Source organism: Bubalus bubalis, chromosome 16 (genome assembly GCF_019923935.1).
Source record: "Bubalus bubalis isolate 160015118507 breed Murrah chromosome 16, NDDB_SH_1, whole genome shotgun sequence".
Taxonomy (NCBI): Eukaryota; Metazoa; Chordata; class Mammalia; order Artiodactyla; family Bovidae; genus Bubalus; species Bubalus bubalis.
This window is the reverse complement of record NC_059172.1, coordinates 17,147,917-17,175,916: the sequence shown is the minus strand read 5'-3', so window position 1 is coordinate 17,175,916 and position 28,000 is coordinate 17,147,917. Positions and strand designations below refer to the sequence as shown.

At 37.4% G+C, this 28,000-nt stretch overlaps 1 long non-coding RNA gene across 1 annotated transcript; it reads left to right on the top strand.

The window, feature by feature from the left end:
* LOC123329719 lies at positions 1-27,985 on the top strand. Its single transcript, XR_006545255.2, has 2 exons — positions 1-742; positions 26,198-27,985. It is a non-coding gene; the product is annotated as an uncharacterized LOC123329719 (long non-coding RNA).
* The last annotated feature ends 15 nt before the right edge of the window (positions 27,986-28,000 follow it).

Genomic DNA, 28,000 nt, shown 5'->3' with positions numbered 1-28,000 from the left:
ATATATCTAAATAAAATACAATTTAATTCTACTGTACATATTGGTATTTCTTGTCCTTGGTAGGAAGACTGGCAAAGTTCCTCAAGGTAATTTTAAAGTTATAAGATTATAAACCCTATTAAATATACGCTTGTCCTTGGCACTCCTATGGCTATCATACATTACAGTAGAGTTACTTCTTAAATAAATGTAGTTAAGATCAGATTTTTATCAATATGCATGTACTTAAGATTGACCTGGCATTCCGACTGCAGATTTTGCTGAGGTACCTGAAATATTCATATCTACTTGTTTATACAAGATTTAAATTTGATTAGAAAGTGCCCCGTGTTATTTTTTCAAACATTCTGCATTATAGCCCAAGTTCTTTGAGTTGTATATAAATGGCAGTGAAGTGGCCTTGGTTAGTTAATCTGGTTAGGCTTGTTGAGTCGGGAGGGTCAAGGAGTATGGCTAGAAACAGTGTTTTGGTTTCCCAAAATTCATTTGTTGAAACCTAATTCCCAATGTGAGGGTTTTTGCAGGTGGGACCTGTAGGAGGTGATGAGGTCATAGGGGTGGGGCCCTCATGAGCAAATTCTGTGTTCCTATGAAAGAGAGCCAGCAGGCTCCATTGCTCCTTCTGCCATGGACAGAAATGGTGAGAAGACAGCCAGGCATCTTTGAACCAGGAAGAGTGATCACACCAGACATCTAGTCCGCCCTTACTGCCTTGATCTTGGATTGCCCATCCGCCAGAACTGTGAGAACTGAATGTTTGTTGTTTAAGGTAGCCAGTCTGTGGTTAGATTTTTGTTATAGCAGTTCAAACAGACTAAATGTTTTCACATGAGTAACTCATGTGTTTATGGGTACTAGGGGCTACCTCTTGCTTGTAGAAACTGGCTAAGGGAGAGGCACCTCCATTTGAAAGGCTTTACTGCCTTATTTTATGTCATCTTTCTCTTTAGTGACCCTGGATGCCCATCCTTTTTAGAAGCCAATTGCCTACAGCTGATCTTCCCAAACCTTACTGTGTATATGAAGCATTTGGAGATCTTGTTAAAATAGCAATTTTAATTCAGAGTGTCTGGAGGTGTCCTGTCCTGAGACAGTGAATTTCTAACAAGCTTCCAGGTTATGCTGTTCAATGACCCACACTTGCAGTGGCATGATCTCCCGCTCCTGTAACCTTCCTTTTTCATATTGAAAACGGTCTTTTATATGGAAGTTCCATATCCCATTCCCTCAGAACTTTGTTAAATGACTAATTCTTATATAGGTCTCAGAGGTAGAGCTATGCTTCTGTTCAATTAATGTTTTGAATCCTTGAAATTTCCTTTGTATTCAGTAGTAATTTATGACGTGGTTATGGAGATTTATATTTGCCCCGGTAAAGGCTGGTATTTAAGGTTTGTTCATGCTCTATTTCCTCTTCTCCCTGAAGAGGAATCATCTGAACAACACAGTAAGAGGAAAGGATATTACAAAGAGAGGTAGACACCTTGTTGTAGTAACTTTTAACTCTTACCTCCACATTGTAATCCTCTAAAGAACTCAAAAAATAGAGCTGCTAGATAAAATACAGGATGCCCAGTTTACATTGAATTTCAAGGAAACAATGACTTTTTTCAAGTATTAGTGAATCCTATTCAATATTTGGGAGATACTATATAATGTAAGTAGCAAGTATTTGATGATTTGATCATATTAATTGACTAAAAATTGTTTTGTCTGACTCAAGCTAAGTAAACCGCATTCACGGTTAGAATTGGGTTGTTTTAAACATGTCATCAACTGGCCGTCATATGTGAACCTTACACTTTTAAGGAGCATGATTTCCATGCTCTTAAGGCAAGAAAATGGGTTTGACCTGATAATTTCTTTTACCTCTTCTCTAGTTGTTTGCATCTTAAATGATTTGTAGCTGAAACCAATAGTCAATTCTGGCCAACTCTCAGTTGAGGTAGTGGAAACATTTAAAATCCTACTAAGATTTGCTTTATTAAAATATCATAAGTTGGGCTATGGTCTACATTGCCAGCATACAGAGAATTCAAATACTCGGTGGGACTCATATACTCCTTATGATATTTTGAAACACCCTGAAAAAATCATTTACTTGTCCCAGACTTCTTTCCTTCAGGAACATCTACAGATATCAAGGATCTGTGTGGGATTGTTATGTTAGGAAGCAAAACTTCTCCTCTATCACTGAAGGCCATGTGGTTGAAGTCCTGTGAATTAACTGATAATCAGCAGATTAATCGGAGAAAAGTTTAATCCCCATGTAGGAATATTCAGTAGTGAGTATCTTAGAATAGACAGAGGAGAGTGTCTATGTATCAGCTTAGGAAAAGGGGTGGTGGTAACTGAGATCTCATTGGAAGATAATGGAAGCTTCTATTGGGCATTTTCATTTGGATGCTAATGAATAAACTCCTTCCTGGCTGGAAGCTCCCCTGTAGTGGCAGTGGGCTCATGACAGCTAAAGCTACACCTTTCCTGCTTAGGATCATTCTCTCAAATAGGATTCAGGGAGTGGGGGTGGCAGTAATAACAACTGTATTTTCAGGATTCTCTGCTTTAGCAGATAAGGGAAGCTCTAATACAATTTCTTTCTGCTGATCCCTTCAGTGACCTTATATTATGAGCAAATACCCTCTTACAATGACAACAAAAGAATATTTCAGGTAACAGATCTTAATAAAATTCCAGCAGTTAGTTGTTATGTAGTGTTCAAAACACTGTGAAAGTGAAAATGTTAGTTGCTTAGTCATGTCTGACTCGGTGCAACCCGATGGACTGTAGCCTGCTAGGCTCCTCTGTCCATGGGATTCTCCAGGCAGGAATACTGGAGTGGGTTGCCATGCCTTTCTCCAGGAGATTTTCATGACCCAGGGATTGAATCCAGGTCTCCTGCATTGCAGGCAGATTCCTTACCATCTGAGCCACACTGTGGGAAGTAACTATAGGGAAGATGTAAGGAATAAAGAAAGGAAGGTGGAAAATGACATTTTCTCCCTTAACTTTAAGGGTGGATTCAAGAGGTTTTAAGGATGTGCAGCAGGTGTGAGAGACTCTATAATCAAAGTATTTTGAATGAAAACCAGATGGTATTAAATGGACCCTTGCAGCTCTACCCTATTTCATTTGTATCTCCAACCATCCATGGCTTTCCGCAAGTAGAATTTATGAAATTAAGTAGGTCTATTGCAGAATTATTTCATCTATGATTTAAGTTTATAGGACGTTTCCTCCTAATTACAAAATTCCTTGGGTATTAAGGAAGGTCTGAGGCAAGAAGGAGTAGAAAGAGACATTTGGATATAAAAGTTAACTTGAAAGAAATATTTCTCCATTTAAAATGTGGTTTATTCATTCTTTATTGCCTTGCATTAAACTTTTAGGAGGAGCTTTGGCAATGATTACAAAACAATACATATTCTTACCCTCCATCTGTATTATCATAAAAAGTTCTTAGTTTACAATGTAAACTAATATTTTCACATAAATGCTATCTTTCTTAGTTGCATATCCAATAACATTTTAGCATATTTATAGAAGTACACAGAAGACAAAGGAAGGTTATAAACAGGAAAGGGCAGCTTGGTGGAATAGTAAAAGCTTATTTTAACCTTATCCATCTTAGTAGAAATGGAGGGAAAATAATCTCCATTCTCTCTGTTGCCTGATTGCGTTATCGCAGGTTGTTTTGATCTTCATTTTATAAAAGTCAAATTTAAGTGGGACATATAGACTAGATGAGAAATATTGTTAAAAAATATGAAAAGGTTAAAATTTGAATTGTAAATTATTGGAAAACTATCAAATTACTCACAGTATTTTGGATCATGTATTAAGATGTTTTCTCTTGAAGGCAGAGTATGTTCTAGCCCTAAGAACTATTTATATACCTCATTTAACAACTTATATACATCATTTGTTATCCATCTTTGGTTTGATCTTGAGTAATATAATCCTGCAAGTGTGTTTTTTTTTCACTGAGTAACTAATTTGTTCTCATTAACCTACTCCATATCCCCAATTTATTAGATTTTCTTAGTATTTTATTGATACAAGTTTTATTTTTCCTTCCAAATTTACACTACTTTTAGGATATGATGCCTCTTTAGATTTAGATTTTGTTGAACTCTATCATTGACAGTGTATTTACAACTATGTACATAGCTTTATACTGTATTGGGTATTATAACTAAGTCACAGGGATCTAATGTACAGCATAGGAAACTTAGTAGTATTATAATAACTTTTTATGGTGACAGATGGTCACTAGACTTACCATGATTGAATTGGGTTAGGGTACCAATTAACCTGAGAATCAGAACTATTAAAAGCTTCTCAGGTGATTCTAATAGTGTGGCCAAAATTAAACATCAAATACATGATTAAGAACACAGATTCTTGGCAATATGCATAACTGTTCTGACTTCTGTAAAAAGGAGAAAACAATAAAGTCCATCCTATAGGCCATGGAAAGATTAAGTGAGCTGATATACATAAGTTACTTAGATCTTTGTCTAGCACATAAGTTTGACCCTATTGTTTGGTAGATAATAAATCAGTTTTTATAGCTAATTTTTATTAAACATTTGTGCTGCACATCTTTCTAAGTGTTTAATTATTATTTCATCTAATGTTTCCCACCATGTGAAGGAGATACTGTTATTCTTTTTGCAAATGAAGAAACTGAGGCACAGAGCTTTCAGTAATTTTCTTAAGGACTAAAATTGCCAAATATTTCCCAAAAATTAAATCTCAGGTGGTCTAAATTCATGGTAGGAACCATAAATCAAATTATAAAATAAAATGTTTTGATATGTACTTAACAGTTAAATATTTTAAATGTAATGCCTTAAGTGATTTAATAATAAAACAGCTCTTGATAGCATCAAATAATTACCAAATCTGTATATAAACATCTCCTCTCTCTTCTGTTTCTTGTCTTGATATAAGAATTTTCAGGACACTACTGGTTTTTGAGAAACATTTTATTTCCAGACAATTGACTCTATGTACTTAGCATATTTCTGCCACTTTCCCTTCTTTCTGTTATGTTACTAGAGATTTTCATGAAAATATTCCACGCATATGAAATCTTATTTCTTACCTTTCTCTTCTGCCGACATAATGATTTCTATATCTGTGAGGTTCCAAAGAGAGGGCAATTTCTTCAAGTTGATGATACGGCAAACATTTGCAGTGAAGTTTCTCTGCATATGTTCATTCTCATGTTGAAAGAAAGGATAGTTCTATGGAGCGATTACTGAATTGGTCGTATGGACCCCCTCTTGGGGGGGTCCAGCTGAGGCCCTGTACCTTGGCCAGAAAGAGTTCTTTTTCCATCTGAATTCATCCAGTCAATAACAAAATCAATGCTGAGACTGAAACAGCACAGTCTTTATTCAATGGCCAGAGAATGGGGAAGAAGGAACTTGGCTCAAAATCAGCTTCTCAGTGGGGGGATGATTAAGGCGAGATTTTAAGGGCAAGGTTAATGAGGGGGAGGCATATGCACTGGCTTTCTGGGAATAGTTTTCCTGAAACTGGGATGCCATCCCTTTTCTGCCATTGTATGGTCCTTTGGCATCTGTGTCAGAAGCAAGTTGAGCCATCATGCTTGGCTGGCGGAGGGGCGGGGAGATCTTACTATTCTGGTGAGATGATAACGAGCTGCAAGGTGACACTGTCCCACTTTTGGAGCTGAACCAGCTTGCACCAGTTTTCTTGTGGTTAGATTATCTTGTTCTGTGCAGTGAATGCAGCTAGAGAATATAGTTGACTGTGGTTTTTCTGTAAGTTTACCTGGAAAGAGGGGAAGGAATATGGTTCTGGGGCAACAGAGTAGAGGAGGAGATGTTAGTCAAATTTTCGAATGACTATGCTATCACAACTGCTATAGGCCTCTTTTCCAGGGGTCTAAGTAATTTATTTAAATTTTCCTGTATTTCAGTTATAGGGAAAGCCCCATTATTCCCTTCATTTCAAATTGAATTTAGAGTATTTTCTCATGACCTTTGTTTGAGCTTGTTGGTTGTATGTATCTTTGTCTAACTGTCTCCTTACCATAGTTATATCCATTCATGACAATTTCACTCTTATTTGGCTTTTGGCAATCACATTTCCCAAGTCTCTAGTTTAACAAATTTAAAGAATATATAAAGTCTTCTGGTGCTCTTTGGGTTAGAATTGGTTCTTGAATGTTGTACTTTTGGATTCTGTACACTTTGCACATTTGTGTTCTTCATTGAAACTTTTTTGACTCTTAATTTGGCTTTTATATATTGGCTCATGAAGGATGGCTTTAACTGTGGAATCAACTGCTCAATTTCAGCTGTGTTGGTTAAAATTCATTTGCATTTATTGCATCCTATCTGTTAAAATGGGAAGAAAATGGAAAAATGAAACTATTAGTAACGGTAGTATGGTAGAAAAGAAGGGAAATCTTTGGCATCATTGTGGTAGCTTTTAGCTTCAGTCTTACTCAATAAGCAAAATTAAATAAACTATTTGAAAGCCTGGAAATATATCATAAAAAGCACCAATGTTTATAGGGATCACACACTACTCTTTATTCCATATGGCTCAGAGCCCTTTCTACCTGCTTCTAATCATGCCATTTCTCTGGACATTTGAATTTTTGTTACATGCATATTTTCAGGAAGAAAACAACACCTCGAACAGAGTTCAGCTCTTAATAAGTGTTTCTTTTGACTTTAGTTGACTGTTGCCCAATAAGCTGTCTGTAAGAAAAAAGCTTTACAATTTAGTGTAGAATAACTCAAAGGGCCTTTATTAATCAAAAACTGTATCCAAAATCACAATCTCCAGTCTCCAAAGTGTGAATGGATGTTAAGAGTGGTCAGGTAGTTTTATGATTGAACAGTCTAGATCAGGGATGTCTTTCTCAAAGCTGTCACTTCAATACCCTTTGCTGCCATTCCATACTGCCTTTCATTTGTTGTAGCGAGGATGCTACAGGGAGGATAAATATTTCCAGTGCTGAAACAAATTCTATAATTTTCTCTCAGCCTTTCTGCAGTACTCAGCAAAACAAAAAACAACAAAAAAATAGAAATATTTCTACCAAAATACAAATTGATTTCATGTGTCAGTAAAGTTTTTGCTTTTGTCCATCAAGATGACATGGGATCATAAGAGAATTCAAGCCCTACAAAAATTATAAAGCAATAAATTATCCAAAATCCCATGGATGTTAATATTTTTATGTTCTTCCAGATATATCTATTGGTATGTATGCATACGGAAACAGGTGTAGAGATAGGTATATATGAATAGAAATATTTCCAAAACTAGGTTTGTTCATGGAACTTTGCAGAGAGAAAAACATTCAAAATGGAAAAACCAATGAAACTTTTTTCTTTCCTCCCAAAACACTCATTCCTGTAAGTTTTCTATATGAGTAAGAAAAGAATCTTAAGTTCTTGGCATCTCTTTGTGATTTTTAAATGACCTCTTACAGTTTCGGGTAGCGTCAATACATTCTCTATTCTGAAGGGAAGGTGATTAGCATTCTTATACTTTCTTCTAATTCTCCACCTCACATCATTCAGTGTTTGTTAGTTGTAATGTTTAAAATGTTAGAGTTTATAAAATTTACCATCTGTTCTGCAAACACAATTCTCCAGATGTTAGTCATAGCCAAACATTTATTAGGTTTAATGTTCACCATCACTCCTTCTATTATGCCTTTTCTTTCTTTATTTTTATTGATCTTCTGGTTTGCTGGATTCCATTTTTTTTCTAGAAGAATTCATGCGTCCTATATTTCCAGTGTTCTAGCATATTTGGAATGTCTGTCTGATGTCTTTATATTGGAATGACGACTTGAATGGGTATAATTTTCCTGGGTGAGACTTTTTTCTTCTTTCAGAAATGTGCCCATAACAGCTTTACCTTCTAACATTGAATGTGGTTGTAGGGCAGTATGAGGCCAGTCTGATTTCTCTTGTTAGTGATGTGCTTCTCAATGCGACTCAATGGAGAAATGTCTATACTGTTTTGCATAGTGGTTGTACCCATTTACGTTCCCACCAGCAATGTACCAGAGTACTCTTTACTCTGCATCCTCTTCAATACTTTTTACTTCTGTCTCTTTGATAATAGCCATTCTGATGGGTGTGAGGGGGGGATAGCTTACTGTGGTTTTGATATGCATTTTCCTGATGACTAGTGATGTTGAACATCTTGTCATATGCTTGTTGGCCTGTGTTTCTTCTTTGGAAAAACATATATTCAGATCTTCTTCTCAAAATGGATTAAATTAAGTCTGAGACCAGAAACCACAAAGGTTCTAGAAGAAAATATAGGTATTACACTGTCTGACATAAATAAGTCTTAGCTATATACATATCTCTATATATCTCTATACATATATGTAATCTGTCTCCTCAGGCAAGGGAAACAAAAACAAAAAGCCAGTGGCACCTAATTGAATGTAAAAGCTTTTCCAGAGCAAAGGAACCCATCAATAAAACAGACAACCTACTGAGTAGGAGAAGACATTTGCAAATGATGTGTCTGATAAGAGTTAATATCCAAAATACATAAAGAGCTCATACAACTCCATATTTGAAAAAAAAATCTGATTTAAAAGTGTGCAAAAGGACCTCATTCTTTTTTTACTCCCTCCCTCACCAACCTTTACTGAATTCCATTTCTCATCTCTGCATCCAGGTCTAGTATGTTTATATGATGGTCATGCTCTCTCTTATCAAGTTTTACCATGGACATCCCCCGATCCTCAATTTTCCCTGATGTAGGTAGGAGCGTATATGCTCAGTCGCTTCAGTTGTGTTTGACTCTTTCTGACACTATGGACTTATATCCTGCCAGGCTTGTCTGTCTGTGAGATTCTCCAGGCAAGAATACTGGAGTGTGTTTCCATGCCTCCTCCAGGGGAATTTCCTGACCCAGGAATTGAACCCGGGTCTCCTGCATTGCAGGCAGATTTTTTACTGCTGAGCCACTAGGGAAGCCCTGTTTTCTCCTCTACCTTTAAGCAAAGCTTATCAGTGCTGATGTTTTAGTCTTGAAGGATCATTGGGAATATGTTTTTAAATGATGAGTAGTGCTTTCCTTATAGAGGAAATAGCATGTGTGAAATCATAGTAGTGAAACAGAGCCAGTTGTAAAGACTATGTGCCAAGAGAAATAATTCTTAGTCTGGCTTGGCAGCCACTTGCACCAGAATCTCCCTAAGTTAATGTTAAAAAGGCAAATTTGGGGGTCCTGTTTTAGATCTGGGCTCCCCTGGTAATTCAGCTGGTAAAGAATCTGCCTGCAATGCAGGAGACCTCAGTTTGATTCCTGGGTAAGGAAGTTCCCCTGGAGAAGTGATAGGTTACCCACTCCAGTATTTTTTCCTGGAGAATCTCTATGAGTAAAGGCACCTGGAGGGCTACAGTCCACGGAGTTGCAAAGAGTCAGACCCAACTGAATGACTAAACACAGAACATTTTAGACCTATGCAGTCATACTGGCAGAGCAGGCTGTCTAGGTTTTGCATAATAACAAAAGTAGTTCATGTGAGAGCAGGCATTATAGATGCTCAAGTTTGAGAATCATTACATCAGAATTCTGATATTGTATGGAATAATTAGGAAAGAGCCTGATTATGAAGAGCTTAGTTTGCCACAGTAAAGAAACATTCAACTTGTCTTGTAGGTTATGGAAATCCATGGAAGGGCCTCAGTCAATTGAGATTTTCATCAGATTTGCCTTTTAAAAAGTAGAATGTGCAGGAAAGGGCTGGAGGCTTCTCTCATAAGGTTTTTGGTCCTTCAATTTTTTTTCCTTCTATTTTTTGTATTTTAAAAATACGTATATTTTAAAATATGTATTATATATTTTTTAAAACCCTTATCGTGTGTGCATCCTTAGTGGCTCAGTCTGTCCAACTCTTTGCTACCCTTTAGATTGTAGCCTTCCAGGCTCCTTTGTCATTGGATTTTTCAGGCAAGATTACTGGAGTGAGTTGCTATTTTTTCCTCCAAAAAACCTTGTCAAATTATCCTAATTTCAAATGGTGCAATAGACATGGAACAAGAGATGAATGGGTTTGAATAGACTAGAAGTAGGGAGAAAAATCTCAGACAAGACAAAGGATAATTATCAAAGATCATTCCTGGGACTTCTCTGGTTTTCAAATGGTTACGATTTCCCTTTCCAATGCAGTGGGTGTGGGTTTGAGATCTGGTGGCAGAGCTAATGTTCCGTGTACCTTGTGGCCAATAAACCAAAAAACATAAAGCAGAAGCAATATTGTAGTTAATTCAATGAAGATTTTAGAAATGGTTCACATAAAAAAGAAAAAAAACAAAAACAACTCTAAAAAAATAATGTGATTACATCATTAAAAAAAAGATCACTACTAAACTAGTTTAACATCACCACTATTATGAGACAAGATCCATCTTAATATATGTGAAGAAAAATTTGGGGATAGTAGATGTGAAAAAGCGTCAGAAGTTACAGACTTGAGACAAAGGATTGCCAAACTAAAGTCGGGAAGTTTTCTAAAATTTAGGTAGCAAATATGAGCAGGGGATTATTACACAGTAAAGAAAAAAAAAACACCTTATTGGATCCCACATAACTAATATTATTTTTGTTAATGAATAGTTGACCTACTTCCTTCAAAGATTACCTGTATTTGTTATCTCTCCAAGCTGAAGATCATCAGGCACTGGTAGGAATATTCTTGGGTGCAATTAAGCTGGACAAGTAGAATACTCTTTTGCAAGCAGTTATCAAGTTAGTGGGTCTGTGAGGTAATGCTGCTGCTGCTGCTAAGTCACTTCAGTCGTGTCCGACTCTGTGCGATCCCATAGACGACAGCCCACCAGGCTCCGCCATCCCTGGGATTCGCTAGGTAAGATCACTGGAGTGGGTTGCCATTTCCTTCTCCAATGCATGAAACTGAAAAGTGAAAGTGAAGTTGCTCAGTCCTGCCCGACTCTTAGCGACCCCATGGACTGCAGCCCACCAGGTTCCTCCGTCCATGGGGTTTTCCAGGCAAGAGTACTGGAGAGGGGTGCCATCGCCTTCTCCACTGTGAGGTAATAAGATGATGTAAAACCATGGTTTTTCACCTTCATCTAAACAAAACATGTTGCTATCACATTATTTATGTACTTGTATTCTTGAGGTAGCAGACATGGCAAGAAAGAGTGTATTTGGATTACCATTTGTAATCCACTTGAACCTCTCTTCATAAAGTTAACTATATATATAAAACTATATAAATAGATATCAAATGCGATTATTTTCTTCTATAATCTAAAGTCAGTTTGTTTCAGTAGGCTGTTGGCTCTAGCACAATCAGTGCCACTGATTGAATATGATTGCTTGGCCTTTTCTCTCCCTAAGAACTAATTAATTGGTATGATCTATTTTCTGTTATTATTCTGAATCATCTTAGAAATCTTGTTTGATAAATATTTAGGCATTGAAGAATTTACTACATTTACAGAGATAGTCTCCTAACAGTAGAACACATGAACCAGCAGTGCAGATAATAAACTTTAGTTAGATTTTATGGCTGAAAAATCTAACATCTAGCAATAGTCAAAATTTCACAACTAACTCCATCGGTAGCCGTTAATGTATAAGAGGAAGTGATAAGAGCCAGTAAAGAAAGAAATACATGGGCTTGAAGGCTGGAAGCTGAAACTAAACCTAGAAAGTAATGTGTGGTGTTTGTGAAATTTCTTCTCTGTATCGTAGAAGGGAGCTCACTAGGTAGTTGCAATTTGAAAACTGATATTTTAACTTATATGGAAGAATTATAGTAGAACTAATTCCAGATCTTCTTGGTAGGAAGAATGCAAAATGGCCCAAAATTATGTGCATGTCCATCACTTTGAGTATTAATAGTGAAGTTAATACAAAAATCACAAAACAGATTATAATAAAGCAGTCAAATATAGCAGTGTCTTTTTTGACAAAGAAACAATTTCAGCATCAGAAACACATTTTTATTAAAATATGTATATTTTAAGATAGCTTACTACATTTTGAAGTAGAGTGAAATGTGGAAAATGCTTCCTTATGTGAGCCTGTTGAAATCTAACTCATATCGAGTCCCCATCTTCCTTCACATTGCATTGAATTGCTAGAGATGTATTCCCAGTCACAGTGTAGCTTACACTTAACACACTCCATAATTGAGTCTTGATTCATTTCTTCAATCCTATGAGTTAGGATTACTCATAACTGCAGAGGGGCTCAGTCATTTTGTGGAGACCTAAACAAGAAATCATGTAGCCAGTTGAATTAAGCAAAATGTGCCATGGCAAGAAAATTATGGAGAAGAATTAAACAAAAATAATGGATAGAACATTTTATTAATGCTGGGTTTAGGTCATTGTACAAATGACGAACAACACCATAAATGTATGAGAAAATAGAATAATTGGCTGCTTGAACACAGCTTTCTCTGGTATATGCCCACATCTTTAGTCTTAAAAGTGAATTTCTTTAAGGAAGGCTGCATTTTGAAGTAAGCATAACATCTTTATCATCCAATGCATGAGATGTTGCATTCTCTGAGTGAAATCCAATGTGTCTTTGGAAGGTCAACCTGGCACTCTGTGGGCATAAGTTTGACCAGTCAGTCTTGAACAATTCTTCTTTGTGATTGCTGTGACTGGCCTTCAATAGTGAGGTGTTTAGCAAATTTACTCCATGCTCACCCTGAGAGAAATATAAGGCTTTAAGTTAGCACTTTCTGCTCCTTCTTAACCCGTCTATTTAATGACACAGATGGAATGAGTATTTTTTTTTACTTATTCATTTAGCATATTTTTATTGGTTTATTGACAAACTATGGATGATACTGGGAGCCAGGGTCACAGACACGAAAGACCAGTCTCAAGTTCTCACAGGACCTAAGAGCACAAAGGAAGCTCATGGACCAGTTTCAACCTGGACTGCAGTTTTGGTCTCCTGTGTTGAGGCCAAGGAAAGATGCAACCATTTGACTTTATTTTGCTTTTGTTACTTCTTTGAATACAACTTTTTCTAATCCCATTTTTGTGGACTTACTCTTTAAGGCTATGTTGGTGCGCTAGGAATAATAGGACTAACTATACTCCAGTGTTCTTGCCTGGAGAATCACAGGGACGGGCGAGCCTGGTGGGCTGCCATCTATGGGGTCGAACAGAGTGGGACACGACTGACACGACTTAGCAGCAGCAGCAGCGTACCCTACACAAAAGATAAAATGTACCATTCGAGGGTCAAATTATACAAGTCACAGGAATGCATGTAAAACTATTTGACTTGGCACAATTCTGATGAAGACATTCCATTCTTTTTCTATTTATTTACTATGAAATCAGAATTGCATGTTTTTCTGAATTCATTTTTTAAGGTAAACAAAAGCCAGTATAGTCCCAAGCATAATTGAATAAGCATGTTAGATTTACCTTTTCAAGTAAAACCTACAAACCTGGATGAAATAATTAGTTAATTCTTTTCAGATGTTCACAAAGAAATGCAAACCTTGAAAGAAGTCAAATACTAGATACTACATGTTTGCTTGCTGTCTCCTTGGGATGTTTTCTAAATCTGCACTGTCCAGTATGGTACCCACTAACCACATGTGATAATTAAAGTTAAAATAATAAAATTAAAACTATGAATCCAGTTCTTCAAACAGGTCACATTTCTAGTGCTCAATATTGAATGTAGTAGTGATCTCTATATTGAACAGTGCAGAGATATAGAATATTTTCATCATTGCAGAAAGTTCTTTAGGCAGTGTTATTCTAGCCATTGCATAGGGAATTGAAATCTAAGCAGAACATAGGGTTCATTTTAAAGTAAAAGGGTGGTAAGTTCTAGAGTTGTGAATCAGCTGGTATTTGTTGAGAACTGTACAGAAAAGAGAGCTTTTGTATAGAGGGACTGGGCTGTGCTGAACATATATGGAGCAAGACTCCATGAAAAATGTAAGCAGAAACACCAGAGATCGTACAGTGCTGGGAGACTTTAGAATTATATCCCAGCCAGAGTACTCTGGCCACCTGATGCAAAGAGCCAACTCATTAGAAACGATCCGGATGCTGGGAGAGATTGAAGGCAAAAGGAGAAGAGGGTGGCATAGGATAAGATGGTTAAATAGCATCATCGACTCAATGGACATGAATTCAAGCAAACTCTGGGAGATAGTGAAGGACAGGGAAGCTTGCTGTTCTGCAGTCCATGGGGTTGCAAAGAGTCAGACGCAACTTAGCAACTGAACAACAACAGAGTATATCCCAGACAGGTTCTTGGTAAGAACCTCAGGCATTCAGTTGAGGCTATTAAAAATACCCACTTTGAAAGTAAAAGCCATAGTCTAGAGTAGAGGCTTGGAGAAGGCAGTGGCACCCCACTCCAGTACTTCTGCCTAGAAAATCCCAAGGACGGAGGAGCCTCGTAGGCTGCAGTCCATGGGGTCGCTAGAGTCGGACACGACTGAGCGACTTCACTTTGACTCTTCACTTTCTGGCATTGGAGAAGGAAATGGCAACCCACTCCAGTGTTCTTGCCTGGAGGATCCCAAGGATGGGGGAGCCTGGTGGGCTGCCGTCTATGGGGTCGCACAGAGTCGGACACGACTGAAGTGACTTAGCAGCAGCAGAGTAGAGGCTATGTCCTCAGGACTAAGGATGTAATCAATATAGAGCCATATTAATAAATAATAAAAAATCTGACATGCTAAACTCTTTAGGTGTGTAGGGTAGTGATGTTTGCAACTCACTTAGAAAAGCATCAAGATGTATGAATAGATGAATATACATAATCAAACGAATATAACAAAGTATTGACAAGTGTAGAATCTAGATGGTAGTTTTATGAGTTTTCTTTGTAAAATTCTTAAGCTTTCTGTATGTGTGAAAATTTCCGTGATTGCTGAGGGAAAAAGCCTGAAAGGATGAAAATGATTTGCCAGAAATGTAACTGTCTGAAACACAATATGGTTAGAATGAAGACTGTTATGATCCAGGTGCCCTCCATGTATTATCCATAGTACACAAGGAATCAATGAAAACTGGTAAGTATGTGAAGAAGCAGGAAAACAGGACAGAAACAATCACCGATATAGATAAGCCATCTGATGAGATAAGAAGACTAGAAATTTATAACACTCATTGTAAATGTTTAAGGAATTTGAGAAGAAACTAGAAAAAAAAATGTGTGGTATCAGAAGGGGAATGAATAAACAAATTGCGGTGTATTCATGTAATGGAATAGTACTACGTGCAACAAGAACGACAAACCACTGATGTCATTGAGCTTTATCCACGGGGTTGCATCATAGTGAGGGAAAGAGGTCCTTCAAAAAGGAGCACATAATGTGTTACTCCATCTATATTACATTTGTGAACAGGCAAACTGAGCTGTTGTGATAGGCATCAAAACAATGCTTTTATTTGGAGGGTGGAGACTGACAGGAAGGGGTATGTGGAAACTTCCTAGGATAATGGAAATATTCCACATATTTCCACATATTCCACAAAGGGCATGTGGAATATGCCCTTTGGAGAATTATTGGTGATGTAGGTTTATATGCTTGTCAAAGCCATCAAGTTGTACTCTTGATATGTGTGATTGCCACCATACGTAAATTCTGTTTACAAAGTAAATCACATATGTATGTATCTAATGTCAGATAGAAAAATTGACTTTATTTAGATAATGTTTTCAACTTCAAACCCAATGCCATTTCTCATCTAGCATTTCTATTTTAAATGTGCTGCATTATAACTGACAGAGTGATCAATGCAAGGAGATTCATATTGATGTAGCACTCATGTCAAAATTACTGTCCCCTCACTATGTGCCTGCGGGAAGTGCTAATAGCATAACGTGCATTTCCTCATTTAGCCTCCTGCAGCGTTATAAAGTATATTCTTATCTTACAGATTAAGAGATTGAGGTAAAGATGCGAAACAATGTTGCTCAACATCATGCAGCTAATAGAACAATAGAGCTGAAATGAAACCCCCCGTTTTCTGATCCTCAAACCCATCTGCTTAACCTACTAATTTCAAGTTTTATTTTTTTATACGTACCCCTTTCTTAAGGCTGGATTTACTTTGGTGTATGGAATGAAGTGACTAATTGGAAAAGACCCTGATGCTGGTAAAGATTGAAGGTAGAAGATAAGAGGACAACAGAGAAGGAGAAACTTGGATGGCATCACTGACTCGATGGACATGTGTTTGAGCAAGCTCTGGGAGTTGGTGATGGACAGGGAAGCCTGGTGTGCTGCAGTCCGTGAGGTCACAAAGAGTCGGTCATGACTGACTGAACTGAACAGAACTGAAGGAATGATGTAAGCATTTTATTTCTTTAGGAGAACTGGCTTATCCATCCAACTTTCACATCATGTTGATTTTCTATCCATGGAGGACCCCAGGTGATTTCCTTCTTTTCCTGGTAGCAGGACTGCAATTAGTGTCTACACTGAGTGAAAACAACATAATAAAATTTCATTTAAAGGTTGATTATAGTAATAATGATATAAAACTATCAGTAATAGGCTTTTGGTAGGGGTGAGCGCGCACATAACTTAGCGACTGAACTAAACTAAGCATGCACAGTTTTTGTTGTTCAGTTGCTAAGTCATGTCTGACTCTTTGCAACTCCATGGACTGCAGCATTCCAGGCTTCCCTGTCCTTCATTATCTCCTGGAGTTTGCTCAGACTCAAAGCCATTAAGCCAATGGTGCCATCCAACCATCTCATCCTCTTTGGCCCCCTTCTCTTCCTGCCCTCAATCTTTCCCAGCATCAGGGTCTTTTCCAATGAGTTGGCTCTTCGCATCAGGTGGCCAAAAGTGGCCAAAGTTGGAGCCTTGGCCACCATCAGTTGGAGCTTCAGCATCAGTCCTTCCAGTAAATATTCAGGGTTGATTTCCTTTAGGATTGACTGGTTTGATCTCCTTGCTGTCCAAGGGATTCTCAAAATTTCCAGCACCACAATTCTAAAGCATCAGTTGTTCGACATTCAGTCTTCTTTATGGTCCAACTTTCACATCCATACATGACTACTGGAAAAACCATAGCTTTAACTCTAAGCACCTTTGTTGGCAAAGTGATGTCTCTACTTTTTAATATACTATGAAGGTTTGTCATAGCTTTTCTTCCAAGGCACACATGCCTTTTAACAAGCAAGTTTGACCTTGGAGTACAAAATGAAGCTGGGCAAAAGCTAACAGTTTTGCCAAGAGGACACATTAGTCATAGCAAACACCCTCTTACAACAACACAAGAAATAGTGGTACACTTGGGCATCACCAGATGGTCAATACCAAAATCAGATTGATTATATTCTTTGTAGCTGAAGATGGAGAAGCTCTATACAGTCAGCAAAATCAAGACCAGAAGCTGACTGTGGCTCAGATCATGAGTTCCTTGTTGCAAAATTCAGGCTTAAATTGAAGAAAGTAGGGAAATTCACTAGGCCATTCAAGTACGACCTAAGTCAAATCCCACATGATAATACAGTGGAGATGACAAGTAGATTCAAGGGGTTAGATGTGGTAGACAGAATGCCTCAAGAACTGTGGGTGGAGGTTTGTAACACTGCATGGGAAGCGGTGACCAAAACCATCACAAAGAAAAAAGAAATGCACATTTACTCAGAGGCTATTTTTCTAAGAGCTATCTCAGTGTGATGGGAGCTGTACATTTTATTAATTATGTGATTCAATTAGGTGAAATTATGGTCAAATAAAACTGCTATTTCTTATTTTCTTTACTTAATTGGAGGTCAATTTTCTTTGAGTACTTCAGTACTTAGAAAAGATAAGTTCTTTTGTTTATATGGTCATAATCTTTTGCTCTGGCCATAAATCTTTTCTCTTTTCTTCAGTTTTCTCTAAAGTATTATATTTGTAATTGGAATACATTTGGTGATAAATTAGTGTCAATTTCTTACCTTTTTCCAAGCCTCTGACAGAAAGTGAATGTTTCTAAAGAGATGCTTCAAGGTCTTTGAAACAGTTCATCTAGAATATCCTAAGTAGAACCTGTAGCAGGTGGTCAACATAGTCTACCATCTGAGTTTCTTCCACTAGTCACACAATGTTGGTGCATACAGAATAACTAAACATTTGCTTATAAGCAAATTCTTAAGCTAGGAAAGTACCTTTAAATAGCAGGAAGATTTTGAGAATTTTTCTCAAGGAAACCTGTTTTCAGATTCTGTACCTTTTTCTTTCTGATATTACTTGGGAAAATTATTTTAACTTTTGGAACTTGTTTATTTGAAAAATGAGAACCAGTGTTACAGGGTTTTACAAGGATTAAATCAAAGTTTGTGATGTATTTGATGGTAAATGAATGTTACCATAAATTAAAGTATACCAAGGTATTTTATTCTTACTAAGGAAGCAGAAACAATAGTGTTTAAGAATATAAAATTCAGTCTGAAAACAGGCAATCAGTATGTTATCATGTTTATCAAAAGCTAATGACAGCTTTTGTATTTCTTCATATGACAAGTGTCAAAATCTTAGCTTTCAGAACTCACTGTATTTTGCTCCCACTCTATGTAAATATCTTCTTTATTTTTTCCCATACCCCGCAAAATTCCATTCTATTCATGCCATATCTACCATTCATTCTGTCCAAACCCTAAATTCTCCCCCAGGTTTATTTTATTCATTCATTACCTCAATTAATAATTAATTAATTGACTTCTTCATATAGTCATCAAAGCATTCTGTTTTAATGGGGATAAAAATAGTGAAAAAGATAAAAATCAATTCCTGTTTTTGTGGAACTTACATTACTAAGAATAAAAAGACTATTTAATTATGTATGCCAAGAGGGAGAGATACAGGAGGTTATGAGTAAAATATCAGAGGGAATTAGTGCAGTATCAGGACTGGCTATGGAATTTGCAGTCTTAGGCAAAATGAAAATGTAGGGTGCTTTGTTCAAAAACTAGTAAGAATCTGAGGAAAATGACAGACCAAGCATAGGACTCCTCGCACCCACACAGATTGCAGGCCTAGGAAACCAACTCTGCATACACAGAGGACCAAGGAAGGGTTTCTTGAGGCAGAGTTAATTTCACTGGAGATGTGAAGGATAAGTGTGTGTCAGGTAGACAGTTTCAGACTTGTGTTTTCATTTGCTATTCCCTTTTAGGCCTAATACATGATTTCCTCGAGAGCCATCAGACTCATGTGTTTATAGCAAGGAATGATGAAGCTTTTTCAATATTGGTCAGGATGTTGGTGGAAGAGAGATGCAGTTACTTCTTGCCATTTCAGTTTCATCTCTCATGGGTATCAAACAGCAAAATTTAAGGCCAGAATTATGGCTCATAATTTTTAAATATCAGAGTTTATAATTAATAATCTTTCTTAGATATTTATGGGAGGACACTGGGCTGTGAATTTGGAGACCTGAGTTCTTCCTTAAATCTGCCTCTCTATGACAAGGTATTCTTTAGATTCTAGCTTCCTAATCTGGGTGGGGAAAAAAATTAAGTTTCCTATCAGTCCGAGGCTTCAAACTACTGATAATAGAATTTTCTAATTTTATTAAAAGTACAGTATTTCATTTTATTTTTGTCTGCTTTTTTGGAACGTAAAGTGTTGGCTGAATCACTGACAGCATAAATACAGCGATAGCTGCCAAAGGCCACCTTCCACAAGCAATCTCTTTTCTTAAACAACCATATTAAGTCCCTAAGGTGACCAATACTATTCTGTTCTTCTGTTAGATAAAGGTCACCTCTACTGGCAACCAATTTTTGTACTTCCCTAGGGTAGATGCTTAAGACTACATTCGTTGTCTATATTAACTTCTCTACTGCATCTGTTAAATATCAAAGTAATTAAAGTCTTAGACATTGAGTCACTTTATTCTCAAGATGAGACTTTTTTTAGACCAAGAAACTTCAGACAGTGTAGTTTTGGAAAGGTGAAACTAAAACACTTTGATTTCTGAAAACTTTCTTGTTTATTAGTACATTTGTACAGTTTTAATACTGCACACATTTTCTATTATCAGACATATTAACTCAGATAATTTATGCTGTGATAATGAAGAACACACAACGAAATGTTTATTTCCCTTGAAAGTCCCCTGTAGGAATGGATAAATGTCCTCTGTGACATCATTCAGCAGTGCAGGCTAACAGAATCTCTACCCAGGAGGTAGCTTCAGCTACCTCGATATATCAGGGAGAATTCCTTGATATAGCAGGGAGAAAAAGCGCTTCAAAGTCTCTTGCTGAAATTATTTGACCTGAAAGCAACACACATCATATTTGCTTACAAGCCATTGACTATAAATAGACATACAGTTCAGACTGGATGTATGAGTTCAGAGGTATAATCCTCTATGTGTTAAGAAGAAATAATAAACCCTAAGTCTCTATCACATTTCCATATAATAAAAAGCTATTTATAAGAGAAAAGTCTATTTTGTTTTTTAGAAGGAAGTTTAGTCTAAAGTATTTTAACCTAGATGGACGCTAGAAGTTCGAACGGACAAGAGCATACACATCAGTACTGCCAACTCTTTGGTTTTTGGCTGCACTGCACAGCATGTGGGATCTTAGTTCACTGACCAGGGATCGAAAAGATGCCCCCTGCACGGAGGCACAGAATCTTAACCACGGGACCACCAGGGAAGTCCCCGTACTGCCAACTCTTTATTTGGTATCTTTGGCTTAAGATCATGGTGTCTGATTTACTTGTCATTAAAAGTGTATGTCTTCCTGTTTCTGAATTGCTGTTTTTCTTCCTTCATTATCTCAATGTTGATTGATTTTGTCACGAGACCATAATTAAAGCATTATCCTTTTCTTCAAGGAGATGACAATAATCTTAGAACATCAGTTAGGTCCATAAATAAGCATAATTCTCAAAATCACATATCCTAATGGTATCCTATTCAGTTGCTGCTACTGCTGCTGCTAAGTCGCTTCAGTCGTGTCCGACTCTGTGCGACCCCATAGACGGTTGCAGCCATACACAAATTGGCTTTTCCATAGCATGTCTTAAAATTTTTAGTTAGGTGCAAATTATGTTTTCCACACTTTATGGTATATGAATATATCACTTCAGATGAGTATTTGCCAAAATGTTAGAGATGATTCAGAGATCTTGAATAAGAAAATAAGCTATTAGCATTATTCATAGGCAACTCGGAAACTCACAGCCAAGAACAAGTAGGGCAGTTTTATGTCAGGGCAAAATTTCACTGCTAGGTTTAATTCTTCCAATACTAAATGTGATAGCTAAAATATATGAGGTGTCTTTTGATGAGCAATATAGAATCCTATTTTGTTAGCAAATCAGAAGTATGGAAAATAAGCTGTTTAAGGATTTGTGTGCAAACATATCTTTGCACTACTCAGTTTATTATTGTTAGAAACCTTACCTAAGCCCTCTGTAACTTGAAATAGGCTGTCAGTGGGATGTATTAATGCATTTCCTCTCTGTTTGTTCTTTTATTGTGTATCTTTGGAATAGTACCCTGGGCAGGCACTTTTATAGGCATTCAATAGGCAATTGGAAATACAATTCCTAACTTCTTAGAGCTTTCTTTCTATTGGAGGAAATAAAAATTTATAACATAGGCTAGAAAGTTCTATGCTAGAGAGTAGAGGCTGCTGCAGGAACTCAGAACAGGGTGGAAAACAGGCTGAGAGTGTGTATACATATGTGAGTATGTGCTTGTATCTAAGAGACGGCCATGGAACGTGTATGTAAGTTAGCCAAATTAATGAGGGGAAAGAGGAAGGTGTCCATAAGAAAAAAAAACCTGAGAAGACCTTGATCATGATAGATATGAAAAACAAACAGAGAAATTCAGTGGAGATTGTAGAATGTGAGGGGAGGATGCAAGACATTTAAATATGCTCAAAAGATATATTTGAATAGCTAGCTTTATACAGAGGTTTATCTGGTTATGTAGCTTACATTTATGGGAATTATCTATTATATAGGCATCTGTTAATTTTAAGAAATGTCTTTACACATTAGTATATTAATCCAAGTCCACCCTGGATCTATGGGAATGTACAGAAGCGAAATGTTGTCAGAATCAAGGTCTAGCAGTTCCAGAATGCTCCAGCACCTGCTGTGACATTCGCTGAGAACATATCATCTCAAATAATTTGCCCATTGATCTTCTTGATCTTCTCAGTATATTTTGCTTGGATAATAAAACTACTACATTTTGTAAAGAAGCATTTGAATACTTGTGTTGATTGTTGTTCTTCAGTCCCTCAGTCGTGTTCGACTCTTTGAGACTCCATAGACTGCAGCATGATAGGCTTCCCTGTCCTTCACCATCTCCTGGAGCTTACTCAAACTCATGTCCCTTGAGTTGGTGATGCCATCCAACCATTTCATCCTCTGTCATCCCCTTCTCTTCCTGCCTTCAGTCTTTCCTACCATCAGGATCTTTTCTTATAAGTCTGTTCTTCGCATCAGGTGGCTAAAGGATTGGAGCTTCAGCATCAGTCTTTCCAATGAATATTCAGGGTTGATTTCCTTTAGGATTAACTGGTTTGATCTCCTTGCAGTCCAAGGCATTCTCAAGAGTCTTCTCCAACACCACAGTTCAAAAGCATCGATTCTTTGGCCCTCAGCCTTCTTTATGGTCCAACTCTCCCATGATTCCATACATGACAACGGGAAAAACTAAAGCTTTGACTATATGGACCTATGTTGGCAAAGTAATGTCTCTGCTTTCTAATACACTGTCTAGATCTGTCATAACTTGTGTTGATGGCTATATTGAAATTAAATGCACCATGATGGTAAGATCTGGCTTAGCTGGATGGAAAGGTTCTGGTTGATTTTCAGTCAAAATGAAATTTTTACTCTTTCATGATGATAAGTAAAATCCACGTGAGTCACGTGCATTTCTTGTTCACTTTGTAATGAAAACAGTAGCTAACAAGTTAACCTATTTAGTGTGTTCAGTAACTGCAAGCCCAAACTGAATGTTTTATAGCACATGACAAGACCCTTGTAATACAAATGAGCCTGGAGGCTGGATTGAAAGAGATGTCTAGGTACATTATTTAACAGTCTTGGCTTATTTTAGGTTTTGAAATAGTTGCACTGTTATTGGTAAAATAAAAGACTAATCCAAATATTCTGTGTAAATTAAATTCTTCTGTATAAATGAAAGTGAAAGTGTTAGTCACTCAGTCCTGCTGACTCTTTGTGACTCTATGGACTGTAGCCCACCAGGTTCCTCTGTCCATTGAATTCTCAAGGCAAGAACGCTTTAGTGGGTAGCCATTCCCTTCTCTAGGGGATATTCCCAACCCAGAGATTGAACCAGGGTTTCCTGTACTGCAGGCAGATTCTTTACCTTCTGAACCACTAGAGAAGCAAATTATGCCAAAATAGCACTTAACTACTTAATTGCTAATAATTATTTGAATCAGCAGTCTGATCAGGGTAATTCTTTTGCCTGTCTTTCCTGATGTGCCTACCTATGTGGTTGAAGTCATCTGGCAGGTTGGTGAGAAGTTGGTTGATCTAGGATGACTTTACTCACCTGTTGGGTGCTAATGTTAGTTGTTGGTCCTGGTGACTTGAACGACTGAACTTTTGTCTGTCTTTGGCTGATCTGGGCTTAATCACATGGTGAATTCCTTAGGAGCAGCAAAACAGGGCTACCCCAATGTGTAAAGTTTTTTCAACCCTCTGCTTGAGTCACTTAAAAAAAATGTTCCATATGACCAAGAAAGTCAAGGAATGGAGAAACAGACTGCCTTTTTAACTGAAAGAGTTTCAAGGGCACACATACTGGATGGGAAGGTTTGTGGCCATTTTTATACTCAACGACAGTCCCTACTAGGATGTTGCATCTCAGCATGTATGAATCCAGTGATTACCCATCTTTTTCAGCACTAGGTAGGGTTTATTTTTTTAAGGTTAGTCAGTTGAGGGGTAGTTTAGTGATCCTCATGGTGGTTTTAATTTGCACTTCTCAGATAAGTGCTATTGTTGAAATCCTTTTCTATATTTATTGACCATTTGGATATTCTCTTTGAATTCTCTAAACTCAAGGTTTTTTGCCCATTTCTGTATTGAGCAGATAAGTTTATAATTATTGGTTTCTTTCTCTCTCTCTCACACACACACTTTTCATGCATTGCAAACACTATATTCAGTTAATCTGTGTCTTGCTTATTAACTCTCCTGTTGCCTTTTATTTTTATATGCAGTTATCCATCTGATAGTATTATTTATTGAAAGGCATTTTCAGTTCAGTTCAGTTCAGTTCAGTCATTCAGTTGTGTCCGACTCTTTGCGACCCCATGAATCACAGCATGCCAGGCCTCCCTGTCAATCACCAACTCCCGGAGTTTACCCAAGCTCATGTCCATCGAGTCGGTGATGCCATCCAGCCATCTCATCCTCTGTCATCCCCTTCTCCTCCTGCCTTCAATCTTTCCCAGCATCAGGGTCTTTTCCAATAAGTCAACTCTTCGCATGAGGTGGCCAAAGTATTGGATTTTCAGTTTTAACATCAGTCCTTTCAATGAACACCCAGGACTGATCTCCTTCAGAATGGACTGGTTGGATCTCCTTGCAGTCCAAGGGACTCTCAAGAGTCTTCTCCAACACCACAGTTTAAAAGCATCAATTCTTCGGCGCTCAGCTTTCTTCACAGTCCAACTCTCACATCCATTCGTGACCAATGGAAAAATCATAGCCTTGACTAGACATTTTACCTTTGAATTATAATGTGTGTCTCTGTGTGTGTGTATATGTACTTTGAGAAATAATTTAAAATACTTTAAAATGTCAAATCCAGGTGCTTTGAATGGAACAATTTGACCATTCTGTGTACTCCTTCTCCTTTGCCAGCTTAACACTTAATGACATATGACTCATACTTTATGCAACGCTGGACTACATATGATTTCTCCATACTGCCCACCTCATACCATAGCTCAAAATTACCCCTAATCCTCTTATACTCTGCCCATCTGCCCCCAATTCTAGTCTCTTTTCCCTGTTCTGTCTCTAACCACTATTTTCAATTTGGTATAAATCTTTTCTAGAGCTGCCATACAAAATATCCCAAACTGGGTGGCTTCAAACAGCAAAAACCTATTGCTTCACAATTCTGGAGGCTGCAAGTCCAAAATCAAGGTGTCAGCAGAGCCATGCTCCCTCAGAAATTTATAGGGGAGAATCTTTCCTTGCTTTGACCTAACTTCTGGTGTTTGTGGGCAATCGTTGGCATTCCTTGGCTTGTAAATGCATCGTTTCAATCCTGTCTTCACATTGGGTTCTCTCTGTGTCTGTGTCTCTTTTCATGGCATTCTTTTTATGATACCAGTCATCTTGGAGAGGGGCCCACTCCACCCACATACAAAGGTCCGTCTAGTCAAGGCTATGGTTTTTCCAGTAGTCATGTATGGATGTGAGAGTTGAACTATAAAGAAAGCTGAGCTCCAAAGAATTGATGTTTTTGAACTGTGATGGAGAAGACTCTTGAGAGTCCCTTGGACTGCAAGGAGATTCAACCAGTCCATCCTAAAGGAAATCAGTCCTTTGGAAGGACTGATGTTGAAGCTGAAACTCCAATACTTTGGCCACCTGATGCAAAGAATTGACTCATTTGAAAAGACCCTGTTGCTGGGAAAGATTGAAGGCAGGAGGAGAAGGGGACGACAGAGCATGAGATGGTTGGATGGCATCACTGACTCAATGGACATGAGTTTGAGTAAACTCCAGGAGTTGGTGATGGTCAGGGAGGCCTGGCATGCTGCAGTCCATGGGATCACAAAGAATTGAACACGACTGAACTGACTGACTGAACACATGTAAGACCTTGTTTTTTAGCTAATTATGTTTGCAAAGACCCTATTTCTAAATAAAGTCATGTTCTATGATGTTGGGGTTTAGAACGTCAATGTATCCTTTCACAGGGGAAACAACTCATAATATCCTCCAAGATTTTTTTCTCATGCTTTATCAATAATTGATTAAATGACTAGAAATAAAAATACAAAACACAATGACAACAGTATATGTTTATTATTTGCAGTAAAGGGACATTCTTTTGAATGACAAAAAAGGAATCAAGAAAAAGATTGATAAATTTACTCAAAATGAAAACCTCTATTTGAAAGAAAAATTTTGTAACATATTTAACAGGTGGAATATGTTCACTTCCAGGAAAAGACTTCCAACAATTTAATACAAATTAAGGCAAACAATCAGAAGAAAAGTGGGCAAGAAAGATGAAAAGACTCTGATGCTGGGAAAGATTGAGGGCAGGAGGAGAAGGGGACGACAGAGGATGAGATGGCTGGATGGCATCACCGACTCAATGGACATGGGTTTGGGTGGACTCCAGGAGTTGGTGATGGACAGGGAGGCCTGGCGTGCTGCGGTTCATTGGGTCGCAAAGAGTCCGACACGACTGACTGAACTGAACTGAAGATGAAATATCTGTTCACAGACAGGGAAATATAAATGGTCAAAATAATGTGCTTTATTTTTGATCTTCTCTAGTGTCATCTCTTCCCTGGGCAAGTGAGTTCCTCTCTCTGCTTTTACCCCTCCCTTGCCCCAACATCTACAATCAATTCTTACTCTGTCTCACTATTACTTCTAAATTTTTTTTGCCTCACCCCAGGGGATGTGGGATATTAGTTCTCTGACCAGGGATTGAACCCACACCCCCTGCAATGGAAGACCAGAGTCTTAATCACTGGACCTCCAGGGAAGCCCAGTGTTTTGCTATTACCTTTTTGATCATCTCAGGGACAGCTTCCTAAACTTCTCTCACCCAAACTCCATCCTCTCTCCCAGTGATGCCCTGTGCATGTCTTTATCATTGTGTTTTTCTTGTAAGTAACATGATCTCTTTTGTCTTCCTTCTTAGATTTCTAATTCCTTGAGAGCAAGGGTCATCTGTAATTCATATGTTATCATATGATAACCTTAAACATAAATGAACCAAGAGGATAGTATGCTAAGTGAATTAAGTTAGACATAGAGAAACATACTGTGTGATTTCTATTTTATATTGAATCTAAAAAAAGCAAAACTTTGGAACCAGAGAGTAGCATGCTTGTCGTTAGGGGTTGGAGGACGTGGGAAGTGAAGAGAAGTTCATCAAGGGATATTAAACTTTCATTTATATAATAAGATGAATTAATTCTAGGGATGTAATATACAATATGGTGACTATAATTAATAATACTGTATTGCGCACTTAAAATTTGATAAGAGAGTAGGTCTTAAGTATTCTCACTACACATCCACACAAGGTTACTGCCTGAGGTGATTTGTTAATTAACTTGATTGTGATAGTCACCTTTGAATATTTGCATGTCATAAATCATCACACTGTACATCTAAAATGTATCCAATTTTTTTGTTAACTATACCTCAATAAAGCTTGAAATTAAAAAAAATGCATGAGTCATGCAGGGCAAAATAAAACAGGATTTTTTAAATACACATGTTTTGACTTAATAAATACATTGTACATTGTGCTACTCAAAGTATCATAAGGAATAAGTTTACTCTAAACTTTGGTGGTAAGAAAATACAGAAGTCACTTTATTGGACAGTGAAAGCACCTAACTATATTTCTTACTTCCCCTCATTTGCCAAGAAGTTCTGAATGCAATGCTGCATGAAATATTAACTGACTTACTCCAAGGAAGGTATATTTCTTAGGGACATTTTAAAGGAAGTGTTTACAAATATTTAATATGTGTCTTCTGTCTTACACTCAATTTATAGTGGAGTGTAATTTTAAACAAATAATTATAATCAAACATTCTACAGTTCCACACCTCCCCACATTCTGCAACTTTATTCTTCTGAAAATAGGTATGAGATAGAATTGATAGTCTTATCAGGTTTCTATAATTCATTTCAGCTAGCAAGTGGATTTTAGTATCACAAGAGCAAAATTACAACATTAAATGTGATTTATTAATTTTTTGAGTAAAGAGAAGAATA